Genomic DNA, 21306 nt, shown 5'->3' with positions numbered 1-21306 from the left:
TCATTTGAAAAGGTGAGATGAATCTTTGGGGTGGGGAAGAAATAATCTGTTTCCAATCTTCTTGAAAGTCTGCATACAAAAATGATGTTGCCACACAATCCTGCAAAACATATGCCTGAATCAGTATGGTTTCAACTCAAAATTAAACAAAAAACTAAAAAACACAAGCCCACTGAACACTAACACCACCAAAAAAACCCCCCAAAAATCCCCCACAACAGCACCTTTCCCAAATTGGTAACTTAAGTGGACAGTAAGAGCGATTAAAACCAGAAGCAGCAGAATAACCCTAGAGGTAGGGACACTCTTTCTGAAGGGGCATTCTTCAAAAAGTAGCTTCAGAAGCACACCTACACAATTCATACACCACTTTATTTAACGTTCCTTTTCAGGTTTGCCTAGGTTCACGCCAAGGGTACAGCAACCCTAGGTGTTTCCACAGTAAACTTTCATGTCCGCTGCAATTTGTCCTTTCAAATTCAATACAGTAAAATGAAATGAAGCAAAATGAAACAATCTTTATATACCAGTTCAGCTAGCATTCCCTAGCCCTCATTGTGCTGCATCTCTCATCAGCCCTCATTTACTCAGACAAGACAGAAAAGATTTGCAGATCCTATTACATTTTCCCACCCTATTTCCCATTCTGTGTGTAATTTTTTCCTTCAAATAATACTGATTGTGTCAACTGGAGGGAAAAAAAAAGAGAGAGAGAGAGAGAAAGAAAGAAACAAGCACTCTTTGTGTTCTCTTCGTAGTAATAAAATATGAAAAGAAGAATTCACGAGAAAACAGCTGAATTCCCAGCGCTTAAGAAAATGGACCTGGCTACAGACAGACACATTCTACTTAGAGCAGCATCTCCAACTAAACTGTCAAAGTGTCAGGAAGAGTTGTGTGCACTTTTGTCAGTGAATAATGCGGAACATAGTACACTTCCTACCAACTGAAAGTCAAAATCCTGGAAATTGCGTTTTATTGGGTGGGGAGGGAAAAAAAAAAAAAAAAAGTCTTTTGTATACCAGCAAAGTGATGAAAAAGAAGGCAAGACCAGAGTAGGTTGTCATTACTGGTATTGACTTTACTTTTTTTCTTTAAAGGAAAATGAACAGAATGTTTTAAAAGGTAGAAGTAGTGAAGGGTTAAAAGGAGTAAGTGAACTGGTAAGAGAAAGCAGAAATACTAGCATTCTTTGTAACCCACCTAAAGATGTCTGATTTTACAAGCAACTCAATTCAAGCACATTTTTTCGCTTTAAGCACATGCACGCTCTCACCGTAATCTTGAGAATAAGAGCACCCTTTCTTTTTCCCCGCTATCTCCTGCCTCATATATTAAACATTTTCCTGTGTTTGCAGTGAGGCAATTGATCTTAAAAAAACCCAGCCTCTTACTAAGGAACTTCTATTCAAACTCAGACCAGGTCCATTAGGTGTACTATAACACTGGTTCCCACAGAAAACAGCATGTGATCACATAATTAAAAACTGGAAAAGCACAGGGAAGTTGAATTAAGGCTGCTCTGTCAACTTTAATTCTAGTATTCACAGATTTGACTTTAGATAAGTGACATATTCTTTCATCTTTTTTAGTGTATTTAATTCCCCGGATTTTCAAATAGCCAAGTGAAAAGAAGAATCTGCTATACACCAAGATATCAGTGCTTTGTGATCATCAACAGTATGGGAACCTTCAGGCCCACAAGACAGACCTCTGCCATTTGAGTTAAATAAGCAGCTGATAACAGTAGTAGGTTCTCCTTATTTTCATGGAACAGCTATTGTCAGGGCGGTGAGACACACAAGTGTCAAGAAGAAAAGGGAAAAAAAAAAAGACCTCCCTGCCACAAAGATCATTCAGTTGATTTTTTTTTCAAAGCATCATTCCAAACCATGAAGGGACAAGAATTCTTAGAAGATGCTATCAGAATATTTTAGCATGGGCAAAACCAAATATTTTCCTCTAGCATCAGATTTGTAAACAGCACACCCACAGCAGAAGCAGCTCTCGTCAAAAATTGTGTTTAAATAAAAACTACAAATGGTTAAAACTCAGTAAAACTTATAAGCAAATGAGAGAGGTTGTTGTAGTGGTAACTGCAAGACAGCGAAACCTGCATCTAATAAATGTAGCTAATGTGCACGAGACAGAGCAAAAAGAAAAACACCAGGCAGACTTGAAACAATTCAGAACATCAGAAACATGTAATTTTAACTTGCACAAACGTGACAGAAGCACAGGTTCAAGGAAAATTTCACCTAATAGGAGAAACGGTGACTGATTAAGCTGAACTCTTCCTACAAGTCGTATTACGTTCAGGAAGCTACACCTATTCAGTTTGGTGGACAAAGTGCCTGCATCAGTTCCCAAAATCTTCTACATGCTCCCACTGTCCCAGGGATCAAGATGCTAGCAACAACAGTAAGTGAAAATGTGAGGATTTTGTTCAAAGATAAGGGAGACAACTGTGAAACAGGAACAGAGGGACAAGGAGGGGTCTCTGCCACCAGGAATTTTGTCATCTGTAACAGCTTCAGTCACTTCCTCCCGAGAGAAAACATGCATCATCCTCATCATCACCAAACAAATTGAGAGCCCAACAGACCTGCTTCTTAATTAGATAAAAAGCTAAACTTGATTCCTACCAGACAAGTCCTACGTGGCTTTCCTCACACACCTACCTGCGTTCATCTGAGCACAGAAGGTCCTGCTTAACTACAGCTCCTGCTACCACCGCAGCCCTCTCTTTCACTAGGAGCACAAAGACTAATTCACTACTTTGGAAGGAGGGAGAAAAAAAACAAACCAAAACCCCACCCACTATTCATCTGGTTGTGTTCATAAAAAGCACTACCCTGACCATACTCCCAAAACTGCACTGCTCCTGTAAATGTATACATTACAAACATACAGGTCTGGAATTTACAGTCAACAAACAGCAATACAAACAACCACCAGAGAATGTATAAACACTCATAGGAGCACAAATACTCAGTCTGGCTGCACCACACACAGTGTTTATTTATCTCCCTTGCAGAAGATCAATGGGAGAAGACATTCAAAACAACTTTTTAAACAAAGTGTCACTTTGTGTTAGTTTATGTCAGTGGGACTTCTTCCAAGTATTTGTGTCACAGTAAGATATGGATGTGTTTAGATAGTTTTCTTGTTCCTTTACTCTAGTCATGGCAGCTGGGCACGAGCAAACAGAGGGGAGAAGGGCTGCTAGTCTGATCGAGTTACTGATTTAACATTTAGAGTCTTTGCAGCTCAAGAGAAAATTGCTGCGTATTTGTAACCTGAATGCAGGTCAGTAACTTTAAAAGGTCAGGCTGAACATTTAAAATCTTTTTGTTATTAATGCCCCACCAGCTCCCAGTTCTGTGAATGCCAATGAGCAGGCTCAGCTTCTGCAGAGCTGAGTAGCAGTTAGAGTGCACCTCTGAAGACCAGGTCCTCAAGATGATGCAAAAGGAGCTTTACAGCAATCACTTTCTTCCATACAAGCAAATAAATTCTCAGTTCACTTAAGACCTGTTGCTTAAAGTGCAGGAGGCAGTTTTCTTTATTGGGGTTTCTTCATCTGCTGCTAACCCATCACCCTACAGCCAAGGCAACCGAGTTTTCTCCATCCACTTATTTCACTTTTTAGGAATACACCAGCTATTTCGGTGCTGTCTTGTGCCAATTTACACAAGATCATAAGATTTGTTGATGTTCCTTAATATCACACATCACTCCCCATAATACACTGCACTTCTATAACCCCTTTAATCCAGAGGTATCAAAGCACTTTGCAAACGATACATTGGCCTTACACCCCTTCCTCTCCTCCCCGCCGCATGAGGTCTGTATCATTATCCATACTTCACTGTCAAAAAAACTAAGCAGAGCAAGATAATGCAGTTTAGCAGGGCTACAAGGAAAGCAGAAGAAACAGAAGCAAAATGTAAGTTTTCCGACTTCCTAGCTCCCTGATTGATCAGAAGGCCAGCCATCTGGTGAAATGGTGAAATTCAACAGAGGTTATGATTATGCTTATGCTTCAGGTAGATTTACATTTGTAACATGCAAATACTGTGCTGTGTGGTTTATGCTATTGGCCCTTCAAAGGTCTACACAATAGCTTTTACACTGGCAGGGGATAGGGGACTAGGGGAAATACTCATACTAACACAAAGACTTTGGAGTTTTCTTTCCAAGGGATGAAAGTCCAGTTTGAAAAGATTTCAACGACAGCAAAGAATATACCTAAAGCATCACAGTAACTTTAAAACTAATTCCCTTCTGATATAATATGTCCAGTCTCCAAAAGATAGAGAAATAATCCAGAAGATGTGTGACTGCTCCTTTTCTGTCAGTACAGCAATCTAAGCAAGTATCTGCTTCCTGTAAGGTTGAGTGATGCCAAGGGATCACATGAAAAAGTTAGGGTTTTCCCCCTGTTTTGGTAGATCATACACACTCTCCTACTGTGTGTCATCAAAGAGTTGATGACAGAAGAGTGGAGCGCACTGAAAGAGCAAACAGGCACTGGAGCCACTGACAATAAATGAAAGCAAAATAGTAAATCTATGGAAATAATCTGCTTGTGGAATGGACTACTTCCAAGTCAAATTCAGATCTGAGGCAAACACACAGAGTTCTGGAGCAGCATCTAGAGGCAGTGGTGACCTGACTCACCATCAGTCTATGGGAAGCTGCGCATTAACTTCAGAGGATTCTGATCGGACAGGAAAGCATCTCAAGTCTCAGCACCCTGGTGTATCTCCCTCTCACTTAAAGAATTTGCATCACGTGCTCCCCTTCTCCAGTTCTAAGGCATCAGACTTGATGCCAGACCACTGGTACATCTAGGTTTCTAATACCAGAATGAATTTATGAGAACAGATGAGTATTTGTGATTACACATCTAGTAGTAAACTTGTTTTGAGGGTCAGCATCTTGTAGTAGTCACAAAGCCAAGAAGGCAACACTATTTAAGCCATAAATTACACATGCTTTGCTTCACTTTCTACCTTAAATATACTTGAAAGTTTGTCACAACTGCACATAAGTAACCACCTTCAATGATTAACTCTTCAAGGAAAATTTCTCTTGCATTGTTGGTGCAGTAACCTTCTAGCACTGATGGCCTTATACAGGAGCAGTCTTTTGTTTTAATGACTTCAAAAAATCTCTTAAGATTCTCTACCCAAGAATTTTACGAGCAAGTAGCTCTCTGCTCTGGGAATGTCACCTCCATTACTGACAGGAAAAAAAAATAATAAATGCTTATGTATCCCACACCAACACTGAAACATAATCAAATAAGGAATACTGGTTAGATAGTAGACACTAAGCATACTAAGAGAGACACACTCAATCTTCAGTAATTGTCAGAAGAACATAGCTTACTGAAAACAGATCCCATTTCACAGGAACACAAAATTCTAGTTTATAATTTAGCACTGAAGAGGAAGAGAAAACGCAGCCTAACGTACCTTCCACTGATAAGGCACCCTACATTCTTACAGCTTGTAAAGGCATTACACTGAACGAAACACATTTTGTATGCTCATGCAGTACCTTCATCCATACAAACATACGATCAACTGCCATTCACGTTACATTATCAGTATCCTACTTACCAGTGCCTAAAAGGTGACTGTACGTGAGATTGAACAAACTATCTTAATTTGTGATCTTCTAGTTATGCATCCTGACTTACCAAGTGGGGACAACTTGTACCCCACCCATTACAAGACTCCCCTGCAATATATTTGTCCAAGTCAGTGCACTCAAACTCCTACAGAAATTATCCAACAGCATGAGCTGGTTTGGAAAAAAAGTCTGCCTTGCTGTGAAAGAAGGCATTACCCCACCAGAACTATCACCCTCATGGCTTTCTTCTTTTTTTATTTACTTTTTAATGGAAGCAAAAACCCCTGTCATCTCACCTACTCTTCTTTTAATAAGGAATGACTGCCGTGACTACCCCCATCTAGAACCACCATTCACTGCCAGCACCTCTGCTCTCCTCGTGTGCTTAGAGAACAACTGATTAGCACTTTGCATAATTAACCTGATTAGCACTGTGCATAATCAAACTGATTAGCACTTTGCATAATTAAAAAGAAATAATAATAATAACAATAATAAGCAGTAGGTAATAGCAAAAGCTGCTAGTCCCACTGCCTGTTCGTTAGCTTTAGGATTAGTTTAGTGCAGCATATTTTATTTCTTAAAACTTTTTAAAGATGCACAAGCTCCTGAGAAATACAAGTTAAAAATTCTCGTTTACTTTCAGGTTCCCTAGTGAAAATATTGGTTGTTCCACTATTACAACTTTGGATTTGTTGTGCCTCCCTCTGCTGCAACTGAAGACATTTAACAGGACAATGCCTGACCAGATGAACCACTGGTCTGATTCCCACATCTGTCTACAGTGCTGCTTTTGGATTCATTATCACAGGGTACAGAAGCCTCACACTCTTCAATGCATATATCCTTGCAATGTACTTCCAGGGTACAAAAGCTGTGTTACTGTTATTGTCAAGATGGGCAAGGTAGTAAGATGCATATCCTTAAAAGTACATAGGCACTGAATTCTCTCCTACCCTGAACAAATTACTCCAGATCACAGGAAGTCTGGAGAGGAACATGGAATTAATCACATTTCTGCCCCCAAGCCTGCATCACTCTTCCCTCACTTGAGCGTCATTCTTGTCTGTATGCATGTTTTGCATCATGCTCAAGAATGGGAGAGTCAGAAGGTACTTTCTTTGACTGCTAGCCTGTCCCACCTCCAGTCTAAATCTCCCAATTAGGGTTTCAGGATTAACAACCACCTCCCAAAATCTGAAGAACCTGTGTAGCTACACCTAGCTAGATTGCAAACTGTGAAAACATCAACATTACATGTTTGCATCACTAGCAACTCAGTTCTCCCCGGACATTCAATGCCAGACAGCCTAGAAGAGCAGCACCCCAAGTGAATGGGTAAACCACCAAAATTTTCTGTTTACTAATGTGGCCTCCTAGTCCACTATACCCTGTGTTTCTCCTCACTTTATTAACCTCAGCACTCTCTAGCATCCTCATGTTATAGTTCAGATTTTCCTTGCATTCCCCACAGAGTAATCTTCACCTTACATCTTCTATTATACCTGTCCTAGAACAACGACAAAAATATTCCCACTGTGCAAGAGTTTCTCTCATAAATGCTCTCCCATAAAGTAATCCAATGAGAAACTGTGGGGGGAAAGAGCGACAAAAGAGAATCTTATCATAATTAACTGGAAACATATTACTCATGCACAGAGGCCTCTCCATCACCTCAAGGTAAACAACCCATATGAGAAGCAAAGGGTGCAGAGCTAGTCACTCATTTCACAAGTTATTTAGTTTCAGAAGAAAAGTGTTGCTGTAGAGATTTTTCAAGTCCAAATGTTCCTGGGGAAGGTAGTTCCAGTAATTCTGGGAAAGAAGCCAATCCCTTAGCTTTATATGTAAATATTTAAACAACATGATTTTTATATACATATATTTTATACACATATACATATATGTCTTTAGACTTCCAGACTTGCAAAACTGCAACAGAAAAAATATGCCAGTCGATGTACAGCTATTGGCTCACCTGCCTGAACTATGATAACTGACCGTCAGAAACAAAATACAACAATAACTCCAAAATAATTGAGCCATGCCATCTATGTATGCTAATCCACCCAAACAGAAGAGCTGAAAGAGCAGGACTACAGATTCTAAAGTAGAGAGATTAAAGTCTTAAACTTTATCTCCTTAGAAGTGGCAAGAACACAAGGTTCATCAATTTTAAATCTTTCAGAGCCTAGATGGATGCTGAGTGCTCCATCCACAGGTGTGGAATCTCCAGCTTTGGATGACACAAAGCTTCACATTGCTAGCATCTTAGCGCTCTGACATCTGACAGTAAAGCTCTGACTTCATAGTGTTCAGAAAGGTCACTGCTGTTTTAGGCTCGAATCAGGTCCATACCTCAAAAGGGATTACTTGGTAAAAATGCAAGTGAAAGAATGGAAATGTATCTGGCACTGAGATTTAGTGAATAAATAAAATGAGAAGGAAAAAAAAGCTTTAAAATTGTTGAGGAGAGGGTTGATAAAATGGAGGAAGATGATTTAGTGAGCAGAAGGTACCCAGTCAGAGCACATGATGAATAAATCAATCCATGAAAATAAAATTTACCACATGGATCCCACCTGTATATACTCAGTAAGCAAAAAATACAGCCTAATTGAGGTACATATGTGTAAATTCATAGCTATATGATTTAAAGAAATCAAATATTTATGAATACAATGTTTACATGTCTGTTCGAGTATATATATACAGCACAGCCAGTGTGAGTTTTAAGATCACAGAAGTGTACATACATACACATAAAAAATGTGCAGAAAAAAGGACCAAGAGTAGGGCAAGTCTTTTAGAAAATATTTTAATGGCTTTATAAAAAGCCCTCACCCAAAGTTTGAGGGGTTTTTGCAATCTTACATTTTTCTATTGCAAAATACACCTGCTTTCTTTTCTTTCTTTTTTTTCCCCCCTAAACTAAATATTTCTTCCATCTAATGACTCTCTTTATTAGACAGCATCTAATTTGCATACATTTACATACAATTTAACTGCTAGCTTGTGAGAACAAAGAAATGGCTCTGTATTGTACTGAAGGACAATACTCAGAAAAGGAAGGTATAAAAACCAGCTAGCTCGGTGGCTGTGTATTCTCTTTGTTTCAGAAATACCAGGATTTTTAAACACACCACTTAAAGGGTGAAAAAGATTATTTCATCAAACAATGAAAAAAGATACAGTGCAGCTCCCTTTTAACACATTCTCTCTCTGGCCTGGTTAATGGGATTTAAGGGTCCAAGATTTCTTTGCTTTCTTCTGTTTCCTTTATTAGAACTGATGGATTTAATTCTGTCACATATTTTACTTTATATTTTATTCCTATAACAATCTACACTGAAGTTCAGCTCCAATGCTAATTCAATACTATCTTCCTTTCCTTGCAGTCAGCCTGGAATACAACTGAATGATCTTTGATGGGCATGAAGTACTCTGCCCTCAATGCCCAGTGCTAATGGATTTTAGAGAGAGTCTGCCAGAATTTTACCTTGTGGCAACAAGTCTAGAGATAATGAAAACTTACCATGTAGCTGACTGGGAATCAACAGGAAGGGAAGCAGGGCTGAGCTCCACTTGTGAGAACAGGGAGGGACTGTGGTCAGAGTAAATGCAGGATGTAAAGGATGTGTCAAGCCCTCTAGTTCCCTAAAAGAAGAGAAGAAAAGGATCTTTAAGATCTCACATGAAGCAAAAACCTTTAGAAACAGTTGGCAGGAACTCCAACATAGGCCCTACTGAAAGCATGATACATCAGCAAAGGGTTTTTCTCCAAAGGCTTTGCAGTGGCAGTACCAATTGCAGAGGACGCCTGCAAATCTAATCCATGTGGACTTGACAAAAATCTTGCAGGGAAAAAAAAAAAGCACGCACACGATTTCAGGCTGCATGCTGCACCTCTCCATGTCTCCTCAAATGTGCAAAACCCAGCAAAACAGAACAGTCTGCTGTTTGTTACTGCCTGCATAGCAGAGCTTCTAGCTTCACTTCCAAACTCGCCCCTTCCCAGCATCACACTCAATGACTTGTGCTCAGTGGGGCAGACCAAGTAATGCCTATTTGTGAAAAAGTACCGTACCAACATTCAGTGGCACAGGGACAGGGGAAAAGACCCACACACTCTGGCGGCATGTTATAAGGGCCTGTCCTACAGAAACATAACAAATGAAACCTTTTCTAGCGTAAGCAGACCTATTGCAACCTAATGGAACAAGACTATACATGGTAAAAAATCATTAGGCCAAGTTAGCTTGTGTATAAAGCAGGTGTAGTACTTAGGATCCAGCAGTCATCTGCTCCATTCAGTTTGCCCCAGCCAGCCACATGATATGTGGTATGCTGGCTTCGTATGATCAGCAGCAGGCCAAGGGTTAATTTGATGGACATTCTCACACCAGCAGGTGTGGCACTGGGACAGAAGATGCAGGAGCCACATCACAAGCTGTATATGGAAGGAGATTGTGCTGATACTGCCCTGATATGCCTCATTGGCGCTCAAAATACATTATAGATTATTTTCAGACACAAATTTTAATCTAAAGCTGGCTGAAATGTTAATGAAGTGTTAGCTCTTTTTCAAAGGGGAAAATTCCCTACTGCTTACAAAAATGTTTTGGGTTTTTTTTTCCCCTGCCTGATTTGCTTCTAATGACATATAGCAACCAAACCTCATAAAAGAAATTAATCAAGTCTTCATATCATGTTCCCTTTTCAAGGATGGAAAGGTTGAGGTGTGTGATCTTCAGAGTTTCTGATGCATACCAAAACACAGGTTTTAGCAAACAGCAGAGAAAGTAAATTCCAAAGCCAAAGTTCCTTTAACTATCATATCCTATGCTCATAGCTCTATCTCGCTGAAACCACTGGGTTATTATTTCCAGAACCTTAAAAGTGTGGCTGCACTATGATGTAAGCCAATTTTACTTGGAGCTGCCACAATCTCACCCTTCCCTCACCTCTTTTCTCTCCTGCCCACACATCCCTGAGCCGATCCTTGAGCCAGGACTGGGTAACTGTCTGGTTCAGGGAGCTATCAACTGAACGAAAATTTATTTTACAATGTTTTCAGCCAAATCAACCTCCAGTCACAGCTCAATATCCAGACACAAAACTCAGGGGTTAGAGCTAAGGAGGCAGCAGAAGTGTGTAAGTGGAGGAACAGCAACAGAGCAGCCTCAATGCCAATCAGTTTAAGCTGCTTTGGACTTATATCTTGAAACGTCTAGGGTTGCTTTGGTGTATGACATGGAAGAAAGGCTCCTATCACAGTGCTGGAAACCAAACCAATCATAGTTTGACAGGTAAAAAAGCCACCACCTCACATGCTAACCTAAAATAAACTGGCGGGCTATGCAGATCATACCGAACAGATGCAGTCTGCTTCTGATGAAAAATAGCTTGAGATAATGGTGCACTGCTACAATCTGCACCAGGGGCAATTTCCAAGTGGCAGGTTGAATTAGCCTCAAGTGACATGCATTAAAGTAATGTTTCCCTGAGGCAATAAGGCAAGGTCCCACATTCAAAAGGAAAGAATTGAGCTTTCTTGCCAAAGGCGAACGATAAAGCACATGATTAAGAACCACTGTTACCAGGACCTCCAGAAGCTCCTGGAAAATCTTTCAAGGACTTCAGAAAATACATTTGGAAATAAAGAGCAGGAATTTTCTTTTACAACTCTACAGTTACAGTACTAAGCATTCCTTTTGCTACTTTTCTGGAGTACAAGCATTAATTCCATCCTGACTGGAAACTCAGCTTTTTAACCAGCAGCATTTCTAAAGTCACTCTGCCCAAACAGTTGGGCAGGAGGTTGTGGGATGTGTATCTGGATTTCAGCTGAATATGGAAGACACTGCATTCCAAATCTCTTCCTTTAGCTTGCCTTGTCTAGGGATAAGAAAAATTGGAACATTTTAAACCCTATGTGAAAGAGACCCTATGGCAGTAAGGAATCACCCAACACCATTATCTAGAATTTCTTCAGGAGAAGGAATCACCAAGGAATAGCTTCACTAGCCAATTAGCATCCACAGATAATTCGTCATCTTTGGAAATTACAGTAACTGAGAAAACTGAAAGAATTGGTGTGGACACCTGATTTCATCCACTTTCATCAGCTCAACAACCAATATCTACCTTTTCAGTACTACAGGCAGAACTTTTATATCTGAGTTAACAACCAGGCCTCAAGGCCAGAATACCAGATCAGACGTAACAACTGCTGGCTTTTTTCCTTCAACAATAAAAAAAATAATGCCTTCATATATAGCATTACATACTAGCATACAAGAATCTGAAGCAATAACATTCAATCAGCTAATTGTCTTCATTCCAGTTTTACATACACTCTAATGATGGCTACAGTTATTCTATCAATCATGGGCAGCTGCACAGGTTGTCACACAAATTTATGTGACCCCTATATAACAGCTCCGCTGGTTTCCCCAACAGAAGACTCCTGTTTTCCTTCAACTGCCTTTAAGATAGATCTTCCCGAAAACAGTACAACCCACTCATGCATATATTATTGCTGTAGCATCACCGAATACTCTTCTCTATAAAATAAGGGTCCATTGGAAAGCGTGCATACATATGCCTCTATGCATTAACATATGTATATACATATAAAATACTGTGACAAATACCTATTATTAATAAGCTAATTAGGATAGCATCATTGGCTCATATCACAATAGTGTGATTAATTTTATTCTTTCCAAATTACAACAGGTGCCTACATCAGTTTTGATGGTCTTTAAAACAATAAGGAGAATCTAAGAATTTTAAATTATGCCAATATTTGAATACTTTCTATTTAAGTGTTCTTGATTTGTTTAAAAGTGTATTACCACAACACCAGCCTCAAGTGTTATCTTCGTTTAAACAATTCTTGGAGCTCATAGTAGGGAAAAGTCTAATGAACAATTTGCTCAACCTTTTTTTTTTTTTTTTTTGCTTTTATATACTCCATTGAACCTGAGATATGAAGTTAGAATCATAGAATCATTTAAGCTGGAAAAGACCTTTAAGATCATGAAGTCCAACTGTTAACCTAGCACTGCCAAGTCCACCGCTAAACCATGTCCCTAAGCACCACATCTACACATCTTTTAAATACCTCTACTTTGGCGACTCAGCCACTTCCCTGGGCAGCCTGTTCCAATGATTGACTACCTTTTTGGTGAAGAATTTTTTCCTAATATCCAATCTAAACCTCCCGTGGTGCTACTTGAGGTTGTTTCCTCTTGTCCTCTCGCTCATTACTTGGGAGAAGAGACCAACACCCACCTGGCTACAATCTCCTTTCAGGTAGTTGTAGAGAGCAATAAGGTCTCCCCTCAGCCTCCTTTTCTCCAGGCTAAACAACCCCAGTTCCCTCAGCTGCTCCTCACAGGACTTGCACTCTAGACCCTTCACCAGCTTTGTTGCTCTTCTTTAGACATGCTCCAGCACCTCAATGTCTTTCTTGTACTGAGGGGCCCAAAACCAAACACAGTATTCGAGGTGAGGCCTCACCAGAGCTGAGTACAGGCGGACAATCACTTCCCTGCTGTGGCCCTGCTGGCCACACTCTTTCTGATACAAGCCAGGATACTGTTGGCCTGTAGCGCTGCATGGGGTTGCTGTGACCCAAGTGCAGGATCCAGCACTTGGCCTTGTTGAACCTCATACAACTGGCCTCAGCCCATCGATCCAGCCTGTCCAGGCCCCTCTGCAGAGCCTCCCTACTCTCAGGCAGATCAACACTCCCGTACAACTTGGTGCCAGCTGAGAACTTACCAAGGGTGTACTTGATCCCCTTGTCCAGATCATTGATAAAGATATTGTAAGATGTAAAAGTTGGTGTAAGCAGAATAATAATTCAGTGGAAAGTTGCTCCTCTGGCACCTAATTAAATTTTGGCATTTATGAAGTGTCACTTTTAGTACATAGCTGTCTGATTACATTTTGTATTAGACATTATGGGTGGGATTATCCAAAGGAACAAGGGTGTGATTCTCTATCCGCTCAAATCACGGTGAAATAGTTCAAGTTGAATCCACCAGCAGCGTATTCCGGCCAGCTTTGAGTGCTTTTGAAAATCCTCTCCCTTCTCAACCTGCCCAGAAAGCGGGCAGAAACAAATAAAATTCCACCACCTTGTGTCTGGGAAGCAACATCTACAAGTTGCAGCTTGTGCAGCCCTGTCAAGTTAAAGACGCTGAGAATTCCCTTTTAAATACAAACAATATTTCTGAAGCTAGTAAATTCTTTCAAACATTCACTTTGATTTGATAAATTACATTAAATACAATTTGCCTCAGCAGCATTTTAAAGCATAACAGCTAGAGCATGAGCAGGTCATTTTTACACACAAAAGTAAAATCTATCCAGTTGTGTATACAGCCTAGATTATGTATGCAGCCCCACGCTCCCCGAGATAACAAAATTACCCGACTTGCACTCCAAGCCAGTCAGAAACTGTGTAGTTGCAGATAGCAAAGTCAAGCCCGAGCCAATCAGTCCTGCTAAGCAGCTGCTATCTCAGTTGCTTATTAGTTCACCAGTACACAAGCCACGACCAAAGGCTTCAGATGGGCTTACAGTACGCACAGAACAAAATTGTCTCTGCTTTCAAAATACCGTGCAGAAATGCGACCGTGAATGAATACTATCAAAGGGTGGAGGTAGAAGTCTATTTTACATTTTTTCAAAACATTATTTTTTTAACACTGAAGAGAAAATCCTTACTCCTGAAATACTGTATAACAACAGAATCATGCTGTTTGTTGGCAGAATGCTAAGTTTCATTTTCAGCAGAAAAAAATTTGTATAATAATTTTTCCTGATTTAGATGGGTTTTAGGTCAACCTTAGCTACATACAAATGAGTGTTTTGTTCAAATTACAGGGTAATTTTAATTAGGACACCCTGATAGACATCCTGTTGTTCTATTTAATGGACTTTCTCAATTACGAGAAGAAACACCTCCCCACCCACCCGCGACTTAAAAGTTAAAGTAAAAATTATGCTGAATAAATACACAAAGATAAAAATTATTTATTCTGCATTAGATCTTTTTATTTCTGTTAATCTTTATTTGGCAACTTCTGTATCAAAAGGGCAGAGTTCAGAATTCCACACCCATTAAACACCTGTTTAAAAACCACTTGAAGCACTGGAACCAGCCAAATACGTCCCAATTAAGCAGAAACGCTGGCACTGCTGTCCCGAGTAAGGAACACCCATTGCCATTTGCTCTCATTAGGTTAAACAGGTTTCTTGGGACATAGCTGAATTCCTGATTATGTGCATTGCAAATGGATGGAGAACACCAGAACAATAAAATTTAATTCAGCGCAGCCTTCTGTCCAGTTGTCGAGCATGGAATTTTGGGAAAAGAGAAAACTGATGCTTCAGAAAGCGGCTGGGAGTTATGTGCACCACATGAGACAAGTTACACTCCTTTCACGAAATTGCCTAGCTGACCTGATGGAAAGAACTGGGCTGGGATTTCTTCTTGAAAATACTCTGGGATTACAAGTCGACTACCTTTTTTTCTTAGCATCTCCTCCTCTGTACTTTGTAGTAGTTTGGTTCCTTACAGAGTTTTATTTGTTAGTTATAAGCACAATATGGTATCCTTTATATTCACTTTAGTGTTAAATTGGTCACTGATTTCTTGATTTTGTACATTTAGGAATTCAGTGATGGAATGAAAAGCCCAGTAAATACATGCTTTGCTCCTAGATCAGACAAAGTACTGCAAGTTTTCCAAATACTTTTGTCAACTTATTTAAAGGCTCTTCTAAAGAGACCAACTGCATGGCAAACAGAAGAATCACATCTCTAGCATTTAACCTTTTGGCCTCTGTCAAGGACATGGACATGCTTGCCAATAAGCGACAAGTCAAGTGGTCTTTTTCCAAATACCCAACAATACATTTCAGGGTGGTGCCACTAGAAAGCCACTAGACAGCGTAAGAGCAGAGTGGTAGTGATTAAAAAGTATATCTGAAATGGTTCTAATATCCATGCTCAATCCTCTATAATCCCACTTCATTATCAATTTATTAACTTCCTTTGTTGTCCTTTCTGTCACCCTCCTGTACTAGTCACTAATATATCTTAGTTTGGAAAGTGCTCTACTCGATGTGCACAAAAAACTACCGTACTTCACATAAAATTGATCAGTTAACTATATCCACGCAAAAGATGTACAGAGTCTCTAAACTGATGCCTTAAAATTAAATGTATAAAAAGGATGGTTCAGCACTATAAACACTACTTAATTCACAACTCAGATAGCCAGGATGTTATCAGACTGAAAAGAACATCCATATATTTTTCTCTCCACTTATGCCACATAGACTTCTTAAGAACATAAATCTTGTTGGTTTTCTACTACCTCTTGTACTTAGTGTAGAATTCACAATTATTTAGCTCCTACGTTTCTAAAGTAAACTTTAGCACAAGAAAAAAGCATTCTAGGAATAAAAGATGTCAGCTAGCAGTTGCTGCTGACCTAAAACTATATTTATTTTCAAGACAACCGTAAGAGTGGCAGATGCTTTCTTGTTCTGGCTGGCTACAAATGGCACCAAGAAATCCTAAGATAGACACTTGCATACTTACTCTTTGCTTGCTCCCCCCCAATAACAAGCATTTTTGCATACAAACAACACTTTCTGATTTGCTCTTGCTCTTTATTTAGATATCTATGGGTGCTGTATTCACTGTGGTCTCAAGAACAGTTTCCCTTCCATATTCCTACTGATCTCAACAAGAATGCAGGGTACTCAAAACTTCTGAAAAACAAATATTCCATATTTATCCTCCATTATTTGAGAACAAGCGCTGCTTATAGCAAAAACCCTTTACAACAATATCTCTAAAACTTGAGAGCCACAATCCTCAGCCATTTCTTAATTTAAGCCTTGCTCACTTCCCCTCTTAGAATTGGTAGCTAACATTTTATTCAGTAGATGGTATCTGTAGCTGCAGCACTTCCAGATTACAAAGAGCTGCGAACACTATCATTACGAATGGATGTTTTTATTGGTCGACATTTTGAGACACCAACCAGAAAGGAGTAGGAAAGCAGGAGCATGGATGGAAAGAAAACAGAACAAGCCCACAAACAAACAAAACACTACAAATCACAACAGGACAAGAGAAAAATTAAGTGGTGACATCACCTCACTGGATTAGTAAAAACAATTCTGGCTTGATTGGAATTCCAAATTTCATCTTCCTTTGTACTTCCCACTAGACAACTACAAAAATGTTTAGCTGCATCACTTTTACAGACATCCTGATAAACTACCTTGTATTACTTGTATCTGAGCGCACTTAATGCGACTTAAAGGTAAAAATAGTAGTCTTCCATACCATAAAAACAAATAAAGGGAAGCATCTGCTCTACACTGAGCTCTTTGAAAAAGCAGAAACAATTCATTCTATACATTTCAACTGGCATTTCGCTTCCACTGAATCCAAGGCGTATTTCGGACCCTAGAGAAGTTGCCTTCAACAACACCCTTCAAATGCCTGAGCTCCACAAAATGCAGAGAGCTGCAGACTGGCACGTTGGCTCGCGAAGTGATGGAATATTCCACAGAAGGAAAGACTTTGCTTACATCATAAATATCTACAGGCAAATCACATAATCTTTTTATATGCAATATAAATAAGAGATATAGGTTAAAAGGAGAGAAAGAAACAGCTTCAGAATTGCCTGGAACATTTTGTGGAACTGACTTTTAATTGCCTACAACAGCAGTTTTATTTGCTTACTGCAAAAGCTTTAAAGTCCCTGTACATCAGCTAAGGACAAGGCCCTCTCGGCCCTAGGAACATGCGGTAACACCCAACAAATGAGGGGAAAGAGGAAAAAAAAAGGAAAATAGACACTGGAATATGCCAATACAAGAATTTCCTAAATACAGAAGCCTACCCAAAAATTCAAAGGAAAAAAAATAAGAGATTGTAATTACTCTGGTGTCAGGAAATACACTCTTCCTCCCTATCAGGATCCCACAGTGGAGTGGCATATTTCAAGGCAAAGTTGAAAACTGTTGTCCGTGAAACAGAAAGTAAAGTAGCAAAAGAAGAGAGCAATGGTGAGGTGTGGGGCGAACACTGAAGATGAGAACAGCTGGAATTAAAAATCTAGATACAACCTTTGCCTCAGGCAGGGAGGGAGAAAAAAGGGAGGGCACAAACTTTATCCACAGAGTAAGGAGAAGTCAGCAGAGGGATATATTAAAAAAAAAAAAAAAGGAGTTTCAATATGCCATCTTGTAACATCACACTGAAAAAACCACACCACTGTGTGCTGTTACTGTATTTGGCCAAGTGCACTGTTGTGTTTAATTTGAACTTTGATTACGATAAATCACACAATACAGGCAGGCAACCAAGTAACTCGTAGTCCCTCCTGAAATCTTACCCTACTAAAATGTGGACTGCAGGAGCAATACAGTAACCAAAGCCTAGGTACATGACACCAGAGGAAAGGATCAGAAGTATTGAACAGAACATCCCAGGATTGCTTGGTCATTTGTCAGACGCAAACAGTAACTTTGCCGTGCCAGCAGTTGGACTGTTAGAGCAGTAGATAAATTTGGTGCATGCATCAGATACAGCAAACCACGGGCTGCCCAATTTTCTAAGGAGGGCACAGACGCTCCGCACACCTGAGCACAATTAAGTCTTGCTGCTTATGAAGAAGAGAGTCAGTATTGGCAGTGCACTGGCTTGAAGGGGAGGGAGGCAGTTGGAGGAGAAGCATAAACCTGTTTCTGCTCACTACCAGCAACGTTATTGCAGGCACCAGTAATGAGGTGGCTTAGGCTAGAAGGGGAAAGGGATAGAGGATCTGGAGTGCTTTATCAGCTCCAAGACCAATGGTGGTTTTGGCACTATTTTCACTCTAGTGAGTTACAAACAAAAAAAAAATCCAATGAAGCAGGTGCTAGCAATCTGAGAGACCACATGCCAGCTACAGCTGCTTCAAACTGATTCAATTACATCTGCCTGAAGAGTCCCAGGACATGGAATCCACTGAAGGGAATCACAGGTCGAAAGGAGATCCAGTACTTTGGGATTTTAACACTCCATTAAATTAAGGTGGAAATCCCCCAACTGAAATTGGGGGAGGATATTCAGACAGAGCCTGAAACATGTGACCACATTCAGCCTCAGATAAGATGGAAGCTGGGAGACAGCCTAGGCATGACACCGGGATACACAGTAAAAGCCCTTTGGAACTAACGCCTCAAAAATTTCCTGAAGCAGCATGACAGCACCGCCTTGTTTCCCAAAACACTGGGTGCAGTAAATTTGCTTGAACATGCTCTTGGGATTGGGACTTCGCTCCAAACCTTGTTTGTACAAAAAGGGGCCAAGCAGCTGGGAAATTCTGGAGTGTAGTGTGTCCTCATTAGCTCCCATCTGCCATCAGAACTCAGCTCATGGCAAGTTTGGCTAAGTCCTGGTGTTCTCAGGTCCAAATCTGGGTCAGTTTTAATTACACTATACAGAATTCAGTGTGCAGTTTTTAAATCCTTATTATACAGCGCAGAAGAACGGGCAGCTCTCCAACTAATCAATTTTTTAAAAGTACATATATAAAAATTTTAAACCAGGCTAGACAGACAGTGGGTGGAAGAGGGAAAAAAAAAGTATAAGCGAGTACAGGGGTTAGTTAAGAGAACTGTTAGCAAAAGTGGGTCACCAGCAAGTTCGGCTTTAAAACTTCAAAGGAAGGGGAAAAAGAAAAAAACCTCTTCATTTTTTAAGACAGTGAAACTGATGTGCAAGATGTATACAATTCATACTGCTTTTAGCATCAGCATGGTTTACACAACAATATAGGAGCCAGATCACTATGAAGGGAAAGATATATTGTCTTGTGGCTACAAGACCATTGCAGGCACTGCCTGACCTATTCCCATATCTTTTAACAGTCTTATTGCCTGGCTCAGAAAAGTCCTTTTCCCTACAGACAAAAATGAAGATTGTAGCCTTTACCCCACAGGTATAGAAAAGGTATGATGGTTAGAAGTACAGTTCAATGTGATTCTTGAAGGTGATAGTGAACTGCAGGATGTTAGTCTAAATCCTTACCCAATTAATGTTTTTTGGACTACTGTAACTGCTATTTATTTCCTCTTTTTCTATGCCATCAAATAGCCACCAGCCAGGTCAGGACTTGAAAAGACTTTTACTTGCCAGGTTGCTGGCAAACAAAACGGTAGGAGGCACAGAGACCTACATGTTTTTCACTGAAACGACACTTGGGATAGGATAGCATGCCAAATCTTATCTCTGTAAATTGGGCTAAAATCTCCTCTCAAAGTCAACAACCAGAATCTGTCCTGTTTAGAATCTTTGTCAGATGCAAGGGAGCAAGTGAAAGTCTTCAGTGACAGCTACCAACATAAAGGTAGCTGAGAAATGGAGAAGGATGATCAAGGAGCAAAGTAAATAGTAAATGAAATGATAGATGCTTGTTAGAAGAGCATAACATTCTGCCATCCCTTACACAAAAACTACACCTTCAAAGATTTCCAAGCTTGCTTTAACCATTTCCATGAAAAATTCCCCTTGAAAAAAGATTTCCCTTCACACACCTTATTAGTATTTTCATAGCTTTCATTTCAGAGCTAGAGCATAGCAGAAACACAACACAATCCTGCACTCTCCCTTGTAAATACTTCTTCACTTGGTGGCTAATCCATACATCTCCAGCTGCTAGGTGAATCCGGTACATCCTGGCACAGTAAGAAACACACTACTGACTATTTCAGGATCAACAAAAGCTACAAGGTTGGAGCAATCACAAAATGATTTTTCTTTAATATAACCCCCACCACCACCTCTAACACATGAAAAACCCTACATCAAACATACATTACACAACAATCCAAGCAGAAATTAAAGAAAGAAAACCCACCACAAGAGCATTACAATCTCCAGTACTACCACCTTCTCCATTATGGTACTAATTCTCAACTGTTGGAGAGCTTTTCACCTGTATCACCTGACTGGTCTCAAGCTCTAACTAGCCCCACCTGGGCCCACTTGTATAAACTAGGGCAATTAGCCTAACCCTCTCTGGGATAATTGTCAATTTAGTTGACACCAAAATTAATTTGGATTAAAAGAGCAAGCTGAAGCCACAAGCAGACTGGGCAAGGTAATCTCCAATTATTGAAGAAGAAAATTACCCCATGCAAATCTGCTTCTAAGGGTCCAGTTTCTCAGCAAAACTTCTCACTGTGAAGTTTCTGTGCAGATCAATAACAGAACAATAATGTGCAGGAGAACAATAACACAGCAAACGCCAGTAAATTTAGCCCAGATGTTATCATTGCTCATTCTTTAACAGAAATTTCAGTGTCCAAATGTGTCTTTGGACTATGGTCTCTTTTAAAGCACTGGTAGTGCAGTTAGGCATGTTTGATGGACATTTGAAGGATGACCCACCAAACAACTGGGCAGAATAGACAACCTATACCTTATACACAATGAAGAGTGAAGTAATGATGCTATCTAGTGCTACACATGCTATGGAACGCTGACAAGGAAGTTCAGTGGTGAAACAGGGTGGGTACTTGGGAAGCCTGGGAAGGGAGGACTGTGCAGTTCAGAAGGAAAGTTCAGCTT

General features: G+C 40.0%; 1 protein-coding gene across 24 annotated transcripts in view; it reads right to left on the bottom strand.

Moving 5' to 3' along the window:
• Positions 1 to 21306, bottom strand: part of ZBTB20 (zinc finger and BTB domain containing 20) — a 516306-nt gene that overhangs the window by 378261 nt on the left and 116739 nt on the right. For 16 of the 24 annotated variants that reach the window (XM_075765562.1, XM_075765621.1, XM_075765517.1 and 13 more), the window contains one exon: positions 9179 to 9300. The exons of 3 other annotated variants lie outside the window; for them this stretch is intronic. The gene's annotated coding sequence lies outside the window, so the exon portion shown is untranslated. Of the gene's footprint in view, positions 1 to 2681; positions 2782 to 9178; positions 9301 to 21306 lie in introns of those variants that run through there. 5 more of the 24 variants (XM_075765649.1, XM_075765654.1, XM_075765700.1 and 2 more) reach the window with 3 other exon arrangements.

This window comes from Balearica regulorum, chromosome 1 (assembly GCF_011004875.1).
Source record: "Balearica regulorum gibbericeps isolate bBalReg1 chromosome 1, bBalReg1.pri, whole genome shotgun sequence".
Lineage (NCBI taxonomy): Eukaryota > Metazoa > Chordata > Aves > Gruiformes > Gruidae > Balearica > Balearica regulorum.
This window is presented reverse-complemented; position numbering and strand designations above follow the sequence as displayed.